Here is a 19,717-nt window from a genome sequence, read left to right on the forward strand (position 1 = left end):
CAAAAGATGACCTTGAAACTATGAAAGGAATTTATTTTGTTTACCTCTAACTCCTCCTGAAACTGCCCTCCCCAACTCCCACAGCAAAATACATTCCAAAAGAACATGGCAGGCCAAGACCTCCAAGAATTCTGGCTTCAGCCTGACATTTATGGCCAATAAATTTAATTTATTCCTTTGATTTTCTTTGGAAAATGTTGAAACATCTATAAGATCAGTCTTCCATAGCTGGTTCAGACTTTACTGTTTTAATTAGAAACATAGAAACATAGAAACATAGAAGACTGACGGCAGAAAAAGACCTCATGGTCCATCTAGTCTACCCTTATACTATTTTCTGTATTTTATCTACCACGTCTGCTGGAAGTTTGTTCCAAGGATCTACTACTCTTTCAGTAAAATAATATTTTCTCATGTTGCTTTTGATCTTTCCCCCAACTAACTTCAGATTGTCTCCCCTTGTTCTTGTGTTCACTTTCCTATTAAAAACACTTCCCTCCTGGACCTTATTTAACCCTTTAATATATTTAAATGTTTCGACCATGTCCCCCGTTTTCCTTCTGTCCTCCAGACTATACAGATTGAGTTCATTAAGTCTTTCCTGATACGTTTTATGCTTAAGACCTTCCACCATTCTTGCAGCCCGTCTTTGGACCCGTTCAATTCTAGGGAAACTGATCTTTGCAGAATTATGTAGTATATCAGTTCCATGAATAACTTTTTATCATCTCTTCTGCAGTCTTGAAATAGAGAATTCATACTCCATATCTCCCTTTATTAATCTAATAAACGTTCTTTCAAATGTCTTTTATACTCCAACATATTGAAAAACTGGGGGGGGGGATAATAACACATCAATTTAAAAATTGATAATGCAGTTTTTTTAATTTATTGATTACATAAATACATAGCGTAGTATGATATTGGAGGAAAATATCTCATCATCTTCAGAACAAGATTGTGAAACTTCTATCATATGTGCTTGCTTTGTGGCTGGTCTGAATCCATGAATAAATGCTACTATCACAAACAGGCCTCTTTTCACTTGAATTATGTAACTCACATCACGGTACAAATGGTGTAGCTTTTCTGTTAAAATAGAATCATAGCTGCATTCCAGATCTCCAATATTCCCAGAAGATTTCTGATAGTAGTAGTCATCACAGTAATATGAACAAGCCTTCCTTCAAAGATAGTGTTAATTCAGAATGCACAGTACTGTATAAATCAAATTCTTTTGGTTGAGTTCAGCCACTGGTATTTACAATCAAGAAGTAAAAGCCAGTTACTTACTTGCCAGGGGTCCTTCGCTGAGATATATAAGGGGTCTGTTTAACATTTCACAAGCTTATTGTGTAACATTGCTACTATTTTACTCTGTTCCTCATCAGCTTCATCAGAATTGCAACATTGCTTATGAGAACCAAAGATTAGACTCAAGAAGTAATTTTCATGATCAGAATATCAAATAACGCAACAGAAACAAACTTTTATCAAAACTTTCTTTATTGCAAAAGCACTCAAAATAAGGTTTGTTTTAATATATTCAGTATAAGGGCAGACTAGATGGACCATGAGGTCTTTTTCTGCCATCAATCTTCTATGTTTCTATATAGGCTTTCAATATGGTCATGCTCTAGGTGACATGAGGTTATTGCAATCAAGTGAAGGATTATATTAATCATGAACTTTAGGACTAGCAATCAGCCATTCTTGATGGGGTTATTCAACATTCCATATATGACAGAGATTGTTACCCAACAAAGTTTTGATTATTTACTTTGATGAATCACTAATTAAAACTACTGATAACTACTGATAAATTAGGATGTGTTCTAACAACTAACAGGTGAAGATAGTATGAACTACAGCAACTGCAGAGAGACAGTCCCTTGTTTTGTTAACAAGGGACCAACAGTATATATTTGTTAATTTGTTATATGAGAAACAAGGCAGAGGACGACTAAACAATCACAGACACTATCATAGAGGACCAAATATCTACTTTGTATGTCAAAGATGGCATAACGTATAATGTAAAGCATACATTTTTCCCATATTTCAAAATGTGATAAAATATGTACTTTAAGTAATTTGATTATATTAACAAAGGATTAATTATAATTAACAATTATAAAAAAGCAAATGTTGAATGGATTTGAATCCAATTTCATGAAGTATTAAACAACTTTTGCTATGGATAATTACACAAAACAAAGAAAAAGGTGGATTGCTCATTTCTCAGTTTGCTGTATGATTTAACCCTAAAATCAAAAGGTTAAGTTCCGAACTTTAAATCATCTTTTGATCTGGAAGCCCCTTTTACTAATTTCCATAGTAATGAACTGTCTGAGACTATCCCCTGCCATGGTGATATAACTTTCTGCTGACAAAACACTTAGGGGTGTGTGCAAAGTAATCAAAAGAAGTGTTTCACAAATCCTATTAAGCACCAGCAAAGCATCTCTCCTTGGAGTAACCATCACTTTTGACAGGCTGACGGAACTACTTCAAAGGCTTTCTTCCACTGTCTATACATGTGTATGCATATGCAGAAACAATCCACTGTTACTCCCAGCAGAAATGTTGTCTATGCCTGCACATCCATACAAGAAGGAGAATCTTGAAAGCAGCCAAGCAAGAAGGAATGCTTCACTCAAACAGTGTGTTTTGCAAAGCATCTTTTATGAACTCATTGTATATATGTGCAAGAGTAGGACATCTTTTGCATTTTGCAGCCACAAAATACTTACAAAATATTTCCAAATGTTTAACAATTTGAAGAAAAGTCCCTGGTTCATGCTTGCAAAGCACCAGTTTTGATGCTTTATACATCCTTATGAAAATACTATAATGTCCTAACATTGGTAAAAAGTTATAAATGACAATCAGAGCTGGACTCTCATATGAACACATCAAACAGGAAGGAGGGATTATGTAAACTATAAAGCTATGGAAATACTATCAATTAATAATAATGATAATAATAATAATAATAATAATAATAATAATAATAATAATAATAATATCTTGGATTTGTATGCCGCCCCTTTCCGTAGACTCGGGGCGGCTAACAACAATGATAAAAACAGCATGTGACAATCCAATAATAAAGCAACTAAAAACCCTTATTATAAAACCAAACATACACACAGACATACCATGCATAACTTGTAATGGCCTAGGGGGAAGGAATATCTGAACTCCCCCATGCCTGGTGGTATAAATGAGTCTTGAGTAGTTTACAAAAGACAGGGAAGGTGGGGGCAATTCTAATCTCCGGGAGGAGTTGGTTCCAGAGGGCCGGGGCCGCCACAGAGAAGGCTCTTCCCCTGGGGCCCACCGAACGACATTGTTTAGTCAACGGGACCCAGAGAAGGCCAACTCTGTGGGACCTTATCGGTGGCTGGGATTCATGCGGTAGCAGGTGGTTCAACTTAAGGAAGGGAAATATATTTTCAGTGCAAAAAAGCCCCACAGGCTAAATCTGATACAGTAAATCAAAGTCCTGAGATGACAAGGCCATGTTGCCATGATACCACAGCGATGGTGAAATCCATTTTTTTAAACTTTCTGTTCTATGGGCATGACTTGGTGGGGCTTGGTGAGCGTGGCAGGGGAAGGATACTGTAAAATCCCCATTTGCTCCCCACTCCTGGAGGAAGGATATTGCAAAATTTCAATTCCCACTCCACTTTGAGGCCAGCCAGAGGTAGTATTTGCTGGTTTTGTGAACTAATCAAAATTTCCGCTATTGGTTCTCCAGAACCTGTCAGAACCTGCTGGATTTCACAATGTACAATAGTAACTCATCAAGAAAAGTAGTAGGCGCTATATTTTATCCCAAAGTATTAAAAAAAAGTTCATCTGTGTGAGGTGAAATTATTTTATGTATTTTTAAAATTCACTGGCAATCTTTATCTAAGAATAAAGTATCCAGTTTTCTAATGCTATATGGCTAATCCTGTATTAACAATTTCATGTAATGCTGGTGCTATAAAACAAGACTAAAAATAGCTTACATTATAAAAATCACTATTTTTAATAGTGATTATAAATTCACTAATTGGAGAGTTTAATGATTGTGATATACAGAGAGTAGAAATCAGTACAGTAGTCCCTCGCTATATCGCGCTTCACCTACTGCGGCTTCACTTCATCACGGGTTTTCAAGAAATATTAATGTGAAAAATCATTCCCGGATCTTCGCTGGTTCGCGGGTTTCTGATGAAGTCGATCGGCAGATTTAAACAGCCTGCGGAACTCGATCGGCAGGTTTTTCAAAAAAAAAAAATCTAAAATTGTAAATACTGTATTTAAATACTGTATCTAAAATAAATACTGTGTGGGAAGGGTTTATAAACACTTAAAACAATGAAAACTTACCAAACAATTACAATATAAATACTTAAATAAGTACTATCAGTCAATAAATTCCCCATCACGGATTTCACCTATCGCGGCCGGGTCTGGAACGTAACACCAGCGATAGGTGAAGGCTTACTGTATTAGCTTTGATTGGGAAGATTACAATTTCTGATTGTGGAGGAATCAAGAGTTAGAGGTCTCCCTTTTTCAATAGGAAGGAGATTTAAAACAGCTCTGCCTTCTCCTTAATCGGCATACAAATGTAATAAAACTTAAACTTAAAACTGGGAAAAAGCTGGAGAAAAGTTCAAAGATAAGCAACTCAATGGCAGTCTCCGGACCCAAGGAAGGGCAATCCTTGGAGCTGTTACCTAACAGGCAAGACTTGCTGAAAGAGCCAAAAATAAGCCTGCTATGTGCAGCAGCTCAGGCGTGGATTTTTACAAACTATCTCTAGGACCAGAAAACTATGAGTGCTGCACAGAATAAAGGCTCCATACATGTCAGGAGAGAAGAAGTAAAATGGACTGAGTTTGACTACAAGAGATGAAGACCTGGGGAAATAAGAACATATCCAAGAATTAGGAAATAGACAAGATAGATAATTATACATTCCTGAATAGGAATAAAAACTTACAGCAGAGAAGCCATTACAAACTGCTATAAAGCAATAAAAAACCTCTAGATTAAGACAGGAATAATTGAATAGTAAATACAGAAGGCAAAAACCCATTACTGGCACATACATATAGTTAACATTAAGTGGGAAAGAGGGCTTTAATTTTGTTCAATAAAGCAAACCCCAGTGGGCAAAAAAACAAATCTAAGCTTTTATGGCTGTCATCTATATCAGATTAACAAAAAAACCAATAATATTGAGATTTCTATTTTATTGTTTATTTAGTAAAATTTTTAAACCATCTAAAAACAAAAGCTGTGTGGTTAGTTTGAAATAAAACACATATAAAATCAGTGCAAATCAAATCAAACTAAAAGAAAAGCAAAAAAACACAGTGTAAACAGCAGCAGTTATTTAAAAACTAAGGATCACAAGCCTATTAAAAAGTCAGCAAAATACAAGTCTTCATATGGCATCAAAATGATGCTGATGTGGACATCAGTCAAGCCACCATATGTGTCTCTCTCTTTCAGCATTTATATATCGCATGTAGCTTAATAGACTTACTGAAGAAAGTCATAAATAATATTTTTTCTTTTCTTTTTTGGGGAATAGTTAAAGGAATTTATTTATTTATTATTTATTTATTTATTGGATTTGTATGCCGCCCCTCTCCAGAGACTCGGGGCGGCTAACAGCGACAATAAAACAGTGTACAATAGTAATTTGGTATTGATGATTAAAAATCCATTAATATAAAAACCAAACATACATACAGACATACCATGCATAGAATTGTAAAGGCCTAGGGGGAAAGAGGATCTCAATTCCCCCATGCCTGGTGGCAGAGGTGGGTTTTAAGTTGTTTACGAAAGGCAAGGAGGGTGGGGGCCGTTCTAATCTCTGGGGGAAGTTGGTTCCAGAGGGCTGGGGCCGCCACAGAGAAGGCTCTTCCCCTGGGTCCCGCCAGGCGACATTGCTTAGTTGACGGGACCCGGAGAAGATCCACTCTGTGGGACCCAACTGGTCGCTGGGATTCGTGCAGCAGAAGGCGGTCCCTGAGGTAATCTGGTCCGGTGCCATGAAGGGCTTTATAGGTCATAACCAACAGTTTGAATTGTGACCGGAAACTGATCGGCAACCAATGCGGAGTGTTGGTGTAACATGGGCATATTTGAGAAAGCCCATGATTGCTCTCGCAGCTGCATTCTGCACGATCTGAAGTTTCCGAACATTTTTCAAAGGTAGCCCCATGTAGAGAGCGTTACAGTAGTCAAGCCTCGAGGTGATGAAGGCATGAGTGACTGTGAGCAGTGACTCCCGGTCCAAGTAGGGTCGCAACTGGTGCACAAGGCGAACCTGGGCAAACGTCCCCCTCGCCACAGCTGAAAGATGTTTCTCTAATGTCAGCTGTGGATCGAGGAGGATGCCCAAGTTGCGAACCTTCTCTGAGGGGGCCAGTGATTCTCCCTCCAGGGTAATGGATGGACAGATGGAGTTGTCCTTGGGAGGTAAGATCCACAGCCACTCCGTCTTGTCTGGGTTGAGTTTGAGCTTGTTGACACTCATCCAGGCCCTAACATCCTCCAGGCACCGGCCCATCACTTCCACTGCTTCGTTGGCTGGACATGGGGTGGAGATGTATAACTGTATAATACCTGTAAATTTGAGAGGGGAGATACTCTGGAAAGGTTGAAGAGGGTGGAAGAGAAAATAGAAAGGGACGAACAGAAGGAGAGAAAGGTAGAGGAGGAGTGAAGGTGTAAATAATTAGGAGGAGGAGTCGATGAAAGAAAGAGGGGAGTTTGAAAGAGAATGATGGAAAAATAGACTGGGGGCGGCAAAGGAAAAAAGGAACTTTTGATTAAATGATACGGAAAGTGTATTTATATATGATTTCTTTAATATTGGATGGCATATATATATATATATGTATATATATATATATATATATATATATATATATATATATATATATATATATATATATGTTTGTTTTCGTAAATTTTCACGGGTATATGTATGTAGATTGTTCTGAGTTCGGGTTTTGCCCTGTGTAATGTTTTGCATGTCTATGCGACGTTTCGGTGAAATCACATTCAACATCATCAGGCTGAAGTTCCAAGCTTACACGAAGCTTGGAACTTCAGCCTGATGATGGTGAATGTGATTTCACCGAAACGTCGCATAGACATGCAAAACATTACACAGGGCAAAACCCGAACTCAGAACAATCTACATATAAAGCTGAAGGGATCAGACCTGGTGGCCTAGAGGTTAATTTTCTGCCTTACAAGGCAGAAGCCCCAGGATCAAATCCCAGTAAGGGTATGGCTAGCTGATGAGGCCAGAACAAGGCCGAAATCGTGCTGTCCTAGTCTCCCTTAATTTTAAATATTCAGCAAAAATATATGATATATATATACAGTATACATACATATATATGGATTTGTGTATGGTGGGGGGGAGGGGAAGCCACCACAGAAAAACTCTGGTCCTTATAGAGACCCTTCACTTCCTTTGTACAATTCTCATCTTCTCATTAGCACTAAGTACTACTTCAGCCACTAGGCTGCAACTCCCAGCTGTAACTGAGAAAGGCCATGACTTTTCTGCATCCAAATTTGAAACTAACATTAAAACAAGATACTGATACAGCCGCCTTGATTGTGACAAGAGCGTCAGCACACATATCAAAGCTACAGGACAGACAGAGTCACTTGCTTCCTTAGATGTTAATGCTTTCTCAGTAAAGTTTTTTTTGTAAGCAAAAAAAGAAAAATGTCCAAAACATTCAAATCATCAATAATATTCTCAACCCTTATACTGTACTTAGCAACTTGCCATAAAAATTACAAGGCTTGATATCACCCAAAACAAGACAAATACCAAATGCTTCAGTATACATTTCCAAAATGCTTCCACCAGATTAAATACTTTCAGAAATTGAAGGATCAGCACTAAACTTGTGCACTCAACCAAACAAAGATAGTGGATGGGCTTTATATGTACTGTACTGTATTACTCTTTGCGACTATATTCACAAATGCATTTAATACAACACATACTTATAAATAGGGAGACACTGGTGATATAGGAATGTTTACTTACTTACTTACTTACTTACTTACTTACTTACTTACTTACTTACTTACTTACTTACTTATTAGATTTGTATGCAGCCCCTCTCCGTAGACTCGGGGAGGCTCACAACATACAATAAAACAATTCACAACAAATCTAATAAATTTAAAAAAAATTTAAAACCCCATTATTAAACCAGACATACACACAGACATACCATACATAAATTGTATAGGCCTGGTGGAGGGGGGAATGCCTCAATTCCCCCATGCCTGACGGCAGAGGTGAGTTTTAAGGAGTTTACGGAAGGCAAGGAGGGTGGGGGCAATGCTAATCTCCGAGGGGAGCTGGTTCCACAGAGAAGGCTCTTCCCCTGGGACTCTCCAGATGACATTGTTTAGTCGACGGGACCCGGAGAACGCCAACTCTGTGGGACCTAATTGGTCGCTGGGATTCATGCGGCAGAAGGTGGTCCCGGAGATAGTCATTCTGGGTATTCCAGATACTCAGGATGGTCCTGCAGTAAAAAAGTATAAAAGTTATTTTCTCAGAAATTCCCTTCTTACTCCAATGGATAATCCTTAATTTTGAGTCTTCTGCCAGAGGTCTGGAAGTTTGAGATTTGTGTGTAGTTATCTTCATTCTTCCTAGCAAAAGCACTTTTTTGGACAGAGAGGACTGGTGTTATTCCTGGATTTGCTAGAACACTTTCCTAGTTTAGGAGTCACAGCCCTAAGTGTTCTTAACCATCATTAGGACCACTTTGGATTTTACTTTCAGCAACTTCTCTAGTTCCTCCTTCAGAGCCTGGCACTTTTCCCGTTCTTCATATTCCTTCCTGATGTTGCTATCACTTGGCATCAGTACATCTAGCATTACCATGGTCTTCTGCTTTTTGTCTACTGCCTTCATGTCTAGTCGATTGGAAAGTACTGTACTTACCTGCCTGTCTGGATCTAGAAATCACACAGGATCTTAGCCCTGTTATTCTCCACAACGTTTGAAGGAATCTTCCATCTGGACTTCGTAGGGCCTAGGGTGGCACAGCAGGTAGAGTGCTGTACTGCAGGCCACTGAAGATTACTGTAGACCTGTAGGTCAGCAGTTCAAATCTCATCACCGGCTCAAGGTTGACTCGGCCTTCCATCCTTCCAAGGTGGGTAAAATGAAGACCCGGATTGTGGGGGCAATATGCTGGCTCTGTTTAGAAGTGCTATTGCTAACCTGTTGTAAGCCGCCCTGAGTCTAAGGAGAAGGGCGGCATAAAAATTGAATAAATAAATAAATATGTTCCTGTACATAATGCCAGCTATTTGATTGTGTCACTCAGTGCTGTTCCTGCCTGAAATGTACACCCAACCATTATGTTTTAGATTATCTCAGAGTTTTCTCTGCAAAATCTGTACCTTGGATCCTGTCTAACATGCTTCTATGGATCTAGGGCTTGGTGCGTGTTCTTGTGCTATGAGCAGTTCCTCGGTTCTATCTTTTAATCGAGTCCTTTCCGACAATGCCACCTCAGATATCCCATGCAAAGTCTTGCATTGCTACTGCACTTCTTCTGTGTGATCTTCCTCCCATGTCTGCTGCTGTTTTAGGCATTCTCTCAGCACGGATCTTCAGATTTATTTATTTATTATTTATTTATTCGATATTTTCAGATCGTGCAGAATGCAGCTGCGAGAGCAATCATGGGCTTTCCCAGATATGCCCATGTCATACCAACACTCCGCAGTCTGTATTGGTTTTCGATCAGTTTCCGGTCACAATTCAAAGTGTCGGAAAGGGGCGGCATACTAATCTAATCTAATCTAATCTAATCTAATCTAATCCAATCCAATCCAATCCAATCCAATCTAATCTATAAATAAAGCAAGCCCTTCATGGCATCGGACCAGAATATCTCCGGGACTACCTTCTGCCGCACGAATCCTAGTGACCAATTAGGTCCCACAGAGTTGGCCTTCTCCGGGTCCCGTCGACGAAACAATTTCATCTGGCAGGGCCCAGGGAAAGAGCCTTCTCTGTGGCAGCCCCAACCCTCTGAAACCAACTCCCTCCGGAGATCAGAATTGGCCCCACCTTCCTTGCCTTTCGCAAACTCCTAAAAACCCACCTCTGCTATCAGGCATGGAGAAATTGATTCCCCCAGGCTGTTTCATTTTATGTATGGTTTGTTTGGGATGCATGACTGTTTTTATAATAAGGGTTTTAAACTGTCTTTTTTAACCATTAGATTTGTACTATGTATTGTTGTTGTAAGCCGCTCCGAGTCTCCGGAGAGGGGTGGCATACAAATCTAATAAATAATGATGATGATGATGATGATGATGATGATGATTTTTTATGCTGCCCTTCTCCTTAGACTCAGGGTGGCTTACAACATGTTAGCATTAGAGATTTGAACCGCTGACCTGCAGATCTAGCAGTCAGTCTTAGTGGCCTGCAGTACTGCACTCTACCCTCTGCGCCACCTCTGCTCTTACTGACGTACTCTAGGATGCTCTGGGTTTTGTGCACGACAGTGTCTTTGACAAACAAAATTTATTCTCTGTCTCTGTCTCTCTCCCTCTCCTTATCTCACACACTTACAGAATGAAAATATTTTTATGAATACTCACACTACAATGTTTTTCTGCTGATAAATAGAACTTGGATGTCAAAAGTGCACTAGAACGATAGATAATTTTGCATAGACAGGTTGCTTCGGTATTACAAATATTTATAGAATAACAGTTTTGATACTGCCCATGAACACTATTCTTCCTTTTTTGCTGATGTCTAGTTATTCTAAACTATTGTCTTCTTTATCTCTTTTGAGCATTTCCCAGAAGTGCTCAAAGAAGAGGATGAAGCCAAAATTCCAAGAAACCTAAAACCCACACCCTGATAAAACATTAGATCTGTAATCCTGTTCACGTTTACTTAAAAGTGAATTTTATTGGGAAAAGAACCAGGGCTCACTCCTGAGCAGATTTATTTCACCCTGGTGCAATATGAATGTTCAACAACTTAAGACATTTTAGAGAAGGTTTACTCATGCAATAAAAGTGCAGCTGTTCCCTAGTTGAGATTGGGATAGGGTGGGGTGAAAATATAAAACTTATTTCATACCGTTGTTATAGATTATTCCACTATTTAACTATGGCTTTTGAAATTTTAGTTGTTTGGAAGCTAGCTTTTTTCTTCAAAAATCCCAGGTTCTCCTTTCCTATCATAGCTACTTTGAGTTTATTTCTATTACTGTTTAGTTAATCTTTGTATTTGCAAATTAAAATTCCTTTATTTGGTTTTCAAAAATTCAATAAATATTTACTTAATTAAAACAAATAGTGTAGAAACTTGTGGGATTAACGTTGATTCAGTTGCTAAAAGACATTCCATGCATAACTTTCATCTAGTGAGAAAAACAATTCCTACTTTCTATTTTGTATCCCATAATATAAATCCAAAGACAACAAAGCCATCATGATAAAACATGTCAATTTTAACCAAAAAAACCTGCAAATGCACACAAAAAGATGCTATTTTGTATGTGTAAAGGAATCATTTAGCTTTTCTACAAAATATGCTTTACTATGGTCCACCCGTGATTGAGTTAAAACTGATGTTATAATTTTTTTCCCACTTTTCATGGCTCTTGCAACAAAGTGGTCTGGATTAAATTCTTTCTTGGCACGGCTCCAAGAACTCCCTAAGCTTGCAATTCAGAATCATTTGACTCTGCCTTTATTTCCCCATGCACCACGTGATCACAACAATCTCATTTGCTGAGACAACAGACTCATTTTTCTGTGCCCTGGATTGTCAAAAAAGGATTTCCTCATAGTTTGGATTAGAATGCAGAGACTCATCTGATACAGGGTTTAGCTAACAAAAGGAACTGTGCAGAGTTCCTATAACCTTTCATGGGGGAAAAACATACTCAGTTTCAGTACTACTCTGCCTTGCACTTTTTATTGAGCTGCCCCTAAAATGAGAAGTGTTTCTGGAAAAATATTTTGCACATACAAACATAGAAGATTGATGGCAGAAAAAGACCTCATGGTCCATCTAGTCTGCCCTTATACTATTTCTTGTATTTTATTATTTTATTATTTTATTTTTATTTATTTATTTTGTCCAATACACAATACAGTGATCTCTCATCTTACAAACTTAATTGGTTCCTGGACGAGGTTTGTAAGATGAAAAGTTTGTAAGACGAAACAATGTTTCTCATAGGAATCAATAGAAAAGCGATGAATGCGTGCCAGCACAAAACTCACCCCTTTTGCCAGCCGAAGCGCCCGTTTTTGCGCTGCTGGGATTCTCCTGAGGCTCCCGTCCATAGGAAACCCCACCTCCGGACTTCCGTGTTTTTGTGATGCTGCAGGGGAATCCCAGCAAGGGAATCCCAGAAGTGCAAAAATGGGTGCTTCGCTGGCAACGGAAGTCCGGAGGTGGGATTTCCCAGCGAGGGGAGCCTCAGCGAAATTGCAGCATCACAATAACACAGAAGTCCTCGAAACCCCACCTCTGGACTTCTGTGTTTTTGTGATATTGCGATTTCGCTGAGGCTCCCCTCGCTGGGAAACCCCACCTCCGGACTTCTGTTGCCAGTGAAGCACTCATTTTTGCGCTGCTGGGATTCCCATGCAGCATCGCAAAAACATGGAAGTCCGGAGGTGGTGTTTCCCATGGAGGGGAGCCTCAGGGGAATCCCAGCAGCGCAAAAACGGGTGCTTCGCTGGCAATAGAAGTCCAGAGGTGGGGCATCCCAGTGGCGGCGGCTTGGGTTTGTAAGGTGAAAATAGTTTGGAAGAAGAGACAAAAAAATCTTAAATCCCCGGTTTGTATCTCAAAAACTTTGTATGATGAGGGGTTTGTAAGACGAGGTATCACTGTACATATTGAAGAGAATAGGCATGTAGTAATATAGAGAGAGAAAAGGATAGAAGAAAAGATATAAAAATAGAGAAGATATATGAAAGGAAGAAAAGATATATGAAATAAAGGAGAGACAATTGGACAGGAGACGAAAGGCACACTAGTGCACTTATGTTAGGATGGATATACAGTATGTTTATCCCAGGCATGTTTAAATTCAGTTACTGTGGATTTACCAACCACATCTGCTGGAAGTTTGTTCCAAGCATCTGCTACTCTTTCAGTAAATCTTTCATTTTTCATTTACATTTGGAATTCACACAGTGATGGCGTAATTGCCAAAAAGTAATCGGGTAATTAGCAAAAAGATAGCACAAGCCCATCTAAACTCTTGTTTCCCTCAAAACAGGTGGTATGCCTCAAAAATTCTTCTTTCAGCTTGAACACACTTTCTAAATGTTTTGCTTCTTGTTTGCTCCCCGCCAGTTAAGGATAACATGAGAGAGACATTTATATTTTAGATAAAGAAATTACATGATATGAAGTACAGTAATTAATGACTTGAATCAGTGCATCTGTCCTTCACCCAGGCATCATTGGTTTGTGCCATGCACCGCGTGGCTGTGTCATCCATTCAGATCCTAAGGAATGTGACACCAGCCAACTGCTCCCCTTGTGTCCAGGAAAAGTAGGTAATGATGGAAAGAAAAGCTATATTCATGTAGCTGCCCATATGAAGGGGATCTGAATGAGATAGCAGCTGTTCCTGAATCTCTCTCTCTCTCTCTCTCTCTCTCTCTACACCCCTCTCTCACACACTCACACAGAAGGAAGCAGGGGGGAAGAGAGAGAGAAAGGGGGAGGAGAAGAAAGAGGGTAGGAGAGGGGAAAGGGGGGAGAGATAGAATGAATGAATGAGTAAAGTTATTCCTTAGTCATAGTGGAATAGACATACAGTATTGGGAGCCAAAAATTATTTACATTGGACAGGAAATGAACCACTCAGACACCAAGCTGGGTAAATTGGGTCACTTTATTAAATATTAACAGAAAGACCTGCAGGGGTCACAAATGGGGCGGAGATTCCTGAACCCAACATGCTTGGGCAACTAATGGGTGTAACTCCATGCCTGGTCAGGGTGAGGCATGCCCCGCCTGCACCCAGCCCAAAAGCCACGCCTAGCATGTGGGAGGGCTGACCCCCATACCTGGAACCAGAAATGACGTAGGTGAGCCCCAAGGGCACCCCCTTCACACCGCTCCGTCTGGTTAGGCAGCATGAGTTATGCAACGGGGGTGCCAATCATCTTACAAAAGATGCCCAAAGGAGAACACACAGTTGCTACTGATACCCTTTCCGCCCCGTTTCTGCCATATAGTGACCAAATATAAATACATCCAATTGTTGAATCAAAACCTATTTACAGACAAATTCCAAAAAATCTTAAACCCCGGGTTTGTATCTCGAAAAGTTTGTATGATGGGGGGTTTGTAAGACGAGGTATCACTGTACATATTGAAGAGAATAGGCATGTAGTAATATAGAGAGAGAAAAGGATAGAAGAAAAGATATAAAAATAAAGGAGAAGATATATGAAAGGAAGAAAAGATATATGAGATAAACGAGAGACAATTGGACAGGGGACGAAAGGCACACTAGTGCACTTATGTTAGGATGGATATACAGTATGTTTATCCCAGGCATGTTTAAATTCAGTTACTGTAGATTTACCAACCACATCTGCTGGAAGTTTGTTCCAAGCATCTACTACTCTTTCAGTAAATCTCTACTACTCTTTCAGTAAATCTTTCACCACAAATCCAACTCACTCATCCAGGATGGAGTAGGTGAAAAAACAATCTGTAATAAGTGCTCAGGATTGCCAAAAATTCCTATCCCCCCCCCCCCCCGGCAACCTTTCAAGAACACCCTGGATTGAGCGGAGGGTGGGCGGGTGTCTACAGGGCGTCAAGCTCGGAGGGCAAGGGAAGCGAAGGGGGGGGCGTGCAGGCTCTGTTATAGGGAGCTAGCCCCACCCGATTCCCAGAATGCCCCAAGTAACCGCCAGGATTACTCTGGGGTGCTCTCGTGCTGCCGAGTTGCTTCCCGCCTGCTGCAAATGTCGGCTGGGTGTTAGTTCACCTGGCCTCTCAATTCTGCCCGCTCTCTGGATGGCCTAATCCTAACTACAGCATGAGAGGGTAAAAGCAACCTGAACCAACTGCTTATAGAAGGTGCAGATGACCCCTTCTCTCTTCTATTGTATTGCATCAGTCATTCCCTGTGGCATATGGACTCACCTGAAGGAAGCTCCTATGATGACTTTTCTATAAGGCAAGGAAATCTGAAAATTTCCACACTCCTGTCCTATCTGGAGGGAAGGTGATTGATTCTGTTTCAATCTCTCTCTCTCTGCCTTTGAATGGAATGACAGAGGGCGTGGTTGTGAGTCTCAATCACTCACCTGTTATCTCCTTTTAGGAGCTCTGTGGCCCAGCGGATGTGCGTGTGAAAACTCCCAAATTCATTTTGAAACTTATAGCCCAAGCACATCTGGAGAACAGCTTTCCTGTTCATCCATTTTCTATGGCCTGGATCCAATAATGCCACTCAGAGGGAGGGAAAGCCATTATGCTAAGTAAATAATTAAATAAATAAACAAATACTGCCTCTACTTTGAGGTCAAGATAAAGGGTAAGAGAAGAATATCTAGCAGAAGTTCTTTGAAAGAAACAATGAGATAAGAATGACTATTGCCAGTAGTAAAATGGTCCAGTAAAATGTAAGCTAAAAAGTCTACAACAATTCTGTTTCTAGCAAACTTGGTGAAGGAACATGAGGTTGGTGAAGACCACATGTTGGTGAAGGCCTGCAAGTGGATTTTCCCACCCATGTATCCACAAGTAGTCAACACAGGCAAATTTTTGGCTAAAGAATATATAGAGATTAATAAAATTCATAGAACAAGATAAATAACAAGGAAGCACTACAATTCTGCATTTCATTATCAAAATTATGTTTTGATTAGATTAAATAATTAATATTTTCTTTCTCAGTGAAGAGCAAAAACATAGCATAAACTATAAATAAGAAAATCTGATAGTGTGTAAAACAAAGTTTAAACCGATGATGTTTAAAGAAGTGTGCTGTCAAGGATACAATATATATGTCAGCAAGTGGGTTTTGTTAATGATTCAATTGTCTGATTCATAAATAAACTAGAAGTGGGGCACTAAAACATAAACAAAAGATTTTTTTTTCAAATTTTAAAGGACTGTGGGCCTGTAAAATAGTAATACAGCGTTCCCTCGATTTTCGCGGGTTCGAACTTCGCGGAGCGTCTATACCACGGTTAAAAAAAAATATTAATTAAAAAATACTTCGCTGTTTTTTTTCTATACCACGGTTTTTCCCACCCGATGACGTCATATGTCATCACCAAACTAATAATTTTTGAAAATAAATAACAAAAAAAAATATTGCTAATAAATAATTATGTTTATAAATATCAGGATCACTAAGTGTCTTATTCAATGGTGAGTACCAGTAATAATGGTGAGTAAATGGTTGTTAAGGGAATGGGAAATGGTAATTTAGGGGTTTAAAATGTTAAGGGAAGGCTTGTGATACTGTCCATAGCCAAAAATGGTGTATTTACTTCCGCATCTCTACTTCGCGGATATTCTCGGAACGCATCCCACGCGAAAATCGAGGGAACACTGTACATGGATTTTTTACCACACAAAAATAATTATATGATGTTTAAAATTAATATTAAATGCTCAGCTGCCCCAAACCACTGTTTTGCAACCCAAAGTACCTCATCCAGCATTGACATAATAATTTAGCCATTTTCTGCCCCACCATTCATTGAACTCATGTGGGGAATAAAATAGTTGAAGGGGGGATGAAAGACTGACAAAACTATCCATCCTTTCAAACACAGATGAAATCTCCTCATTTGTGTAGCACTCCATCCACAATATGTTGTGGTGCTTTGATTGGCATCTTTGACCAATCAAAACTTCAACCCTGTAGACATCCTTTAAAAAATAAGTTTTTACCCCACGTTTTCAGATAGATTGCTGCTGGTGTGCTTTTCCGAGGTGTAACGTTATCTGGGTTATAATATTCCTTCTGTCAAGCTCTATTGTTATATTTATTGCCTCTTTTTTATGTATTGCATTGGTTTATAATTGCAGACCTCCCAGACTCTTTGTTGAGTTGGTTTAGGAAGCCTTAGAAATCTGATTATCAATCAATCATTATTATTAATATTAATATATTGAGTCTACGGAGAGGGGTAGCATACAAATTTAATTAATAATAATAATAATGAATAATAATAATAATGAATACTACTACTACTACTACTACTACTAATAATAATAATAATAATAATTTATAGGATTTGTATGCCGCCCCTCTCTGCAGACTCGGGGAGGCTAACAACAATAATAAACACAACATGTACAATCCAATAATAAAAACAACTAAAAACCCCTATTATAAAACCATAATAATGAATAATAATAATAATAATAATAATGAATAATGAATAATAATAATAATAATAATAATAATGAATAATAATGATAATAATACTAATACTAATAATACTAATAATACTAATAATAATACTAATACTAATACTACTACTACTAATAATAATAATAATATTTGTATGCTGCCCTTCTCCGAAGACTCGGGACAACAGTGTCTCCTCCAACACCGAGGTCATTAGCAAACATGCCTGAGTGCACAAACATACTTGAGTACACAAACTCACAAGAACCTTGGCATTTAACTGGCACAAAAAGTTGTCTATTCCTGCCTTCAGTTTGATTTAGAAATCAATAGAGATGCAACCGACAACTGTACCAGCCTGCCATTCCATCCACGTCCCATCCCTAACATTATCAAATCTCACCTTTTCCCACCTATCTCCAGGCTTTGTTTTGTTTTGTTTTACCGGGAAGGAATAAACGGCGCGACCCACGCGCTGTAAAACGTCATAACCCATTCCGTTTCTTGCGCGAATCCAGTCTGCCCTTTATTCATTGCTCGCTCCTTCGTCCGCATTTGATCGCAACGGAGACCAATCAGGTCAACAGCCGGACTCCCGCTTTCTATCTTTCCTGCGGACTTTCTTGTCCCTTTTAATGGACAAGAAAGTCCGTTAAATTTCGGCGGCGAGCTAAGAAACGGGATCAGTTCGGTTGAGTCCAATTCCCGCTTTGGATTATGCCTCCCCCAAAGGCGACCGAGCAGACGGCTTGTCCTCGCGCGAAGTACCTTATTATGGTGCTTTACACACACCTGCGCTCACCCGTCGGGTCAGTATGTTCAAGGTCCCTTAACCCCGAGGAACTCAAACAATGCCAAAAGTTTGGATTTTTACAGGGTGTTATCCCGACCCCCCCACACACACACACACAAATACAGACACACACACACACACACACACACATGTTCCACATTTCTGTCAACGACTACTTCAGTTTCAACCACAACAGCCTACACAACAGGTACAAACTTAAAAGTAAACCGCTCCCAACTCGATTGCAGGAAATATGACTTTAGTAACCGTGTAGCTGATGCATGCAATTCACTACCAGATTCTGTAGTATCATCACCTAACCACCACCCCACCACCCCCAAAAAATTACCCTTAGGTTACCCACTGTTGACCTCTCCCGATTCCTAAGAGGTCAGTAAGGGGCCTGGAAAAGTGCACCAGAGTGCCTTCCTTCCCCTATCTTAATGTTTCTCTCTTATGATTGCTTCCTCATTGCTTATTTGACCCCTAAGGCAATCATTAAGTGTTGTACCACATGATTCTTGACAAATGTATCTTTTTCTTTTATATATGAGAGCATATGCACCAAGACAAATTCCTTGTGTGTCCAATCACACTTGGCCAATATAATTCTATTCTATTCTATTCTAAACACGGTTATATCTTTGCATACCACCAATATGTACTTCACTGAGTGACTGACTGACTGACATACATACATGCATGCATGCATACATACATTTATTTATTTATTCGATTTTTATGCCGCCCGTCTCCTTAGACTCAGGGCGGCTTACAACATGTTAGCAATAGCACTTTTTAACAGAGCCAGCATATTGCCCCCACAATCCGGGTCCTCATTTTACCCACCTCGGAAGGATGGAAGGCTGAGTCAACCTTGAGCCGGTGATGACATTTGAACCGCTGACCTTCAGATCTATAGTCATATATATGCATGTCCTATTGTCTTCTTTTGTTACTTTTTATCATTACTTATCTAATGTTTCATTTGTACAAATTATCACCCTATAATTGTTTGAGAAAATAAATAAATAAAATAAAACATACATACATACACACATATACACACACATACACACACACACATACATACATACATACATACATACATACATACATACATACATACATACATAACCAACCAACCAACCAACCCAACCCAACCCAACCCGCCTTGTCTTGGAACTACTGTACAAGCAAAGTTAAGTTGCACAAAACGGGTTTTTGTGGGTTTTTTTGCTAAAGCGAGACTTTCCACTCAGGGCTCCCGCTGCCTGCACCATTTCAACTCGCGTCGCTTTCCCCCCGCCTGTCCCCCAGGAATCCCAATTTAAGGTCTCCGAGACCCATTGAAAGGGTTCTGCTTTAGCCTCTCTCTTCAGACGTTCGCGAGTGGTGGGGAGGGGAAGAGTCCCGGAGTTAAGATGTGTTTTTAAACGGAGGGGGAGGGAAGAGG

At 39.5% G+C, this 19,717-nt stretch overlaps 1 protein-coding gene across 3 annotated transcripts in view; it reads right to left on the bottom strand.

Moving 5' to 3' along the window:
* Positions 1 to 19,717, bottom strand: part of LOC139168004 (glypican-5-like) — a 462,110-nt gene that overhangs the window by 386,647 nt on the left and 55,746 nt on the right. The gene's annotated exons all lie outside the window — the stretch shown is intronic.

Source organism: Erythrolamprus reginae, chromosome 5 (genome assembly GCF_031021105.1).
Source record: "Erythrolamprus reginae isolate rEryReg1 chromosome 5, rEryReg1.hap1, whole genome shotgun sequence".
Classification (NCBI taxonomy): domain Eukaryota; kingdom Metazoa; phylum Chordata; class Lepidosauria; order Squamata; family Dipsadidae; genus Erythrolamprus; species Erythrolamprus reginae.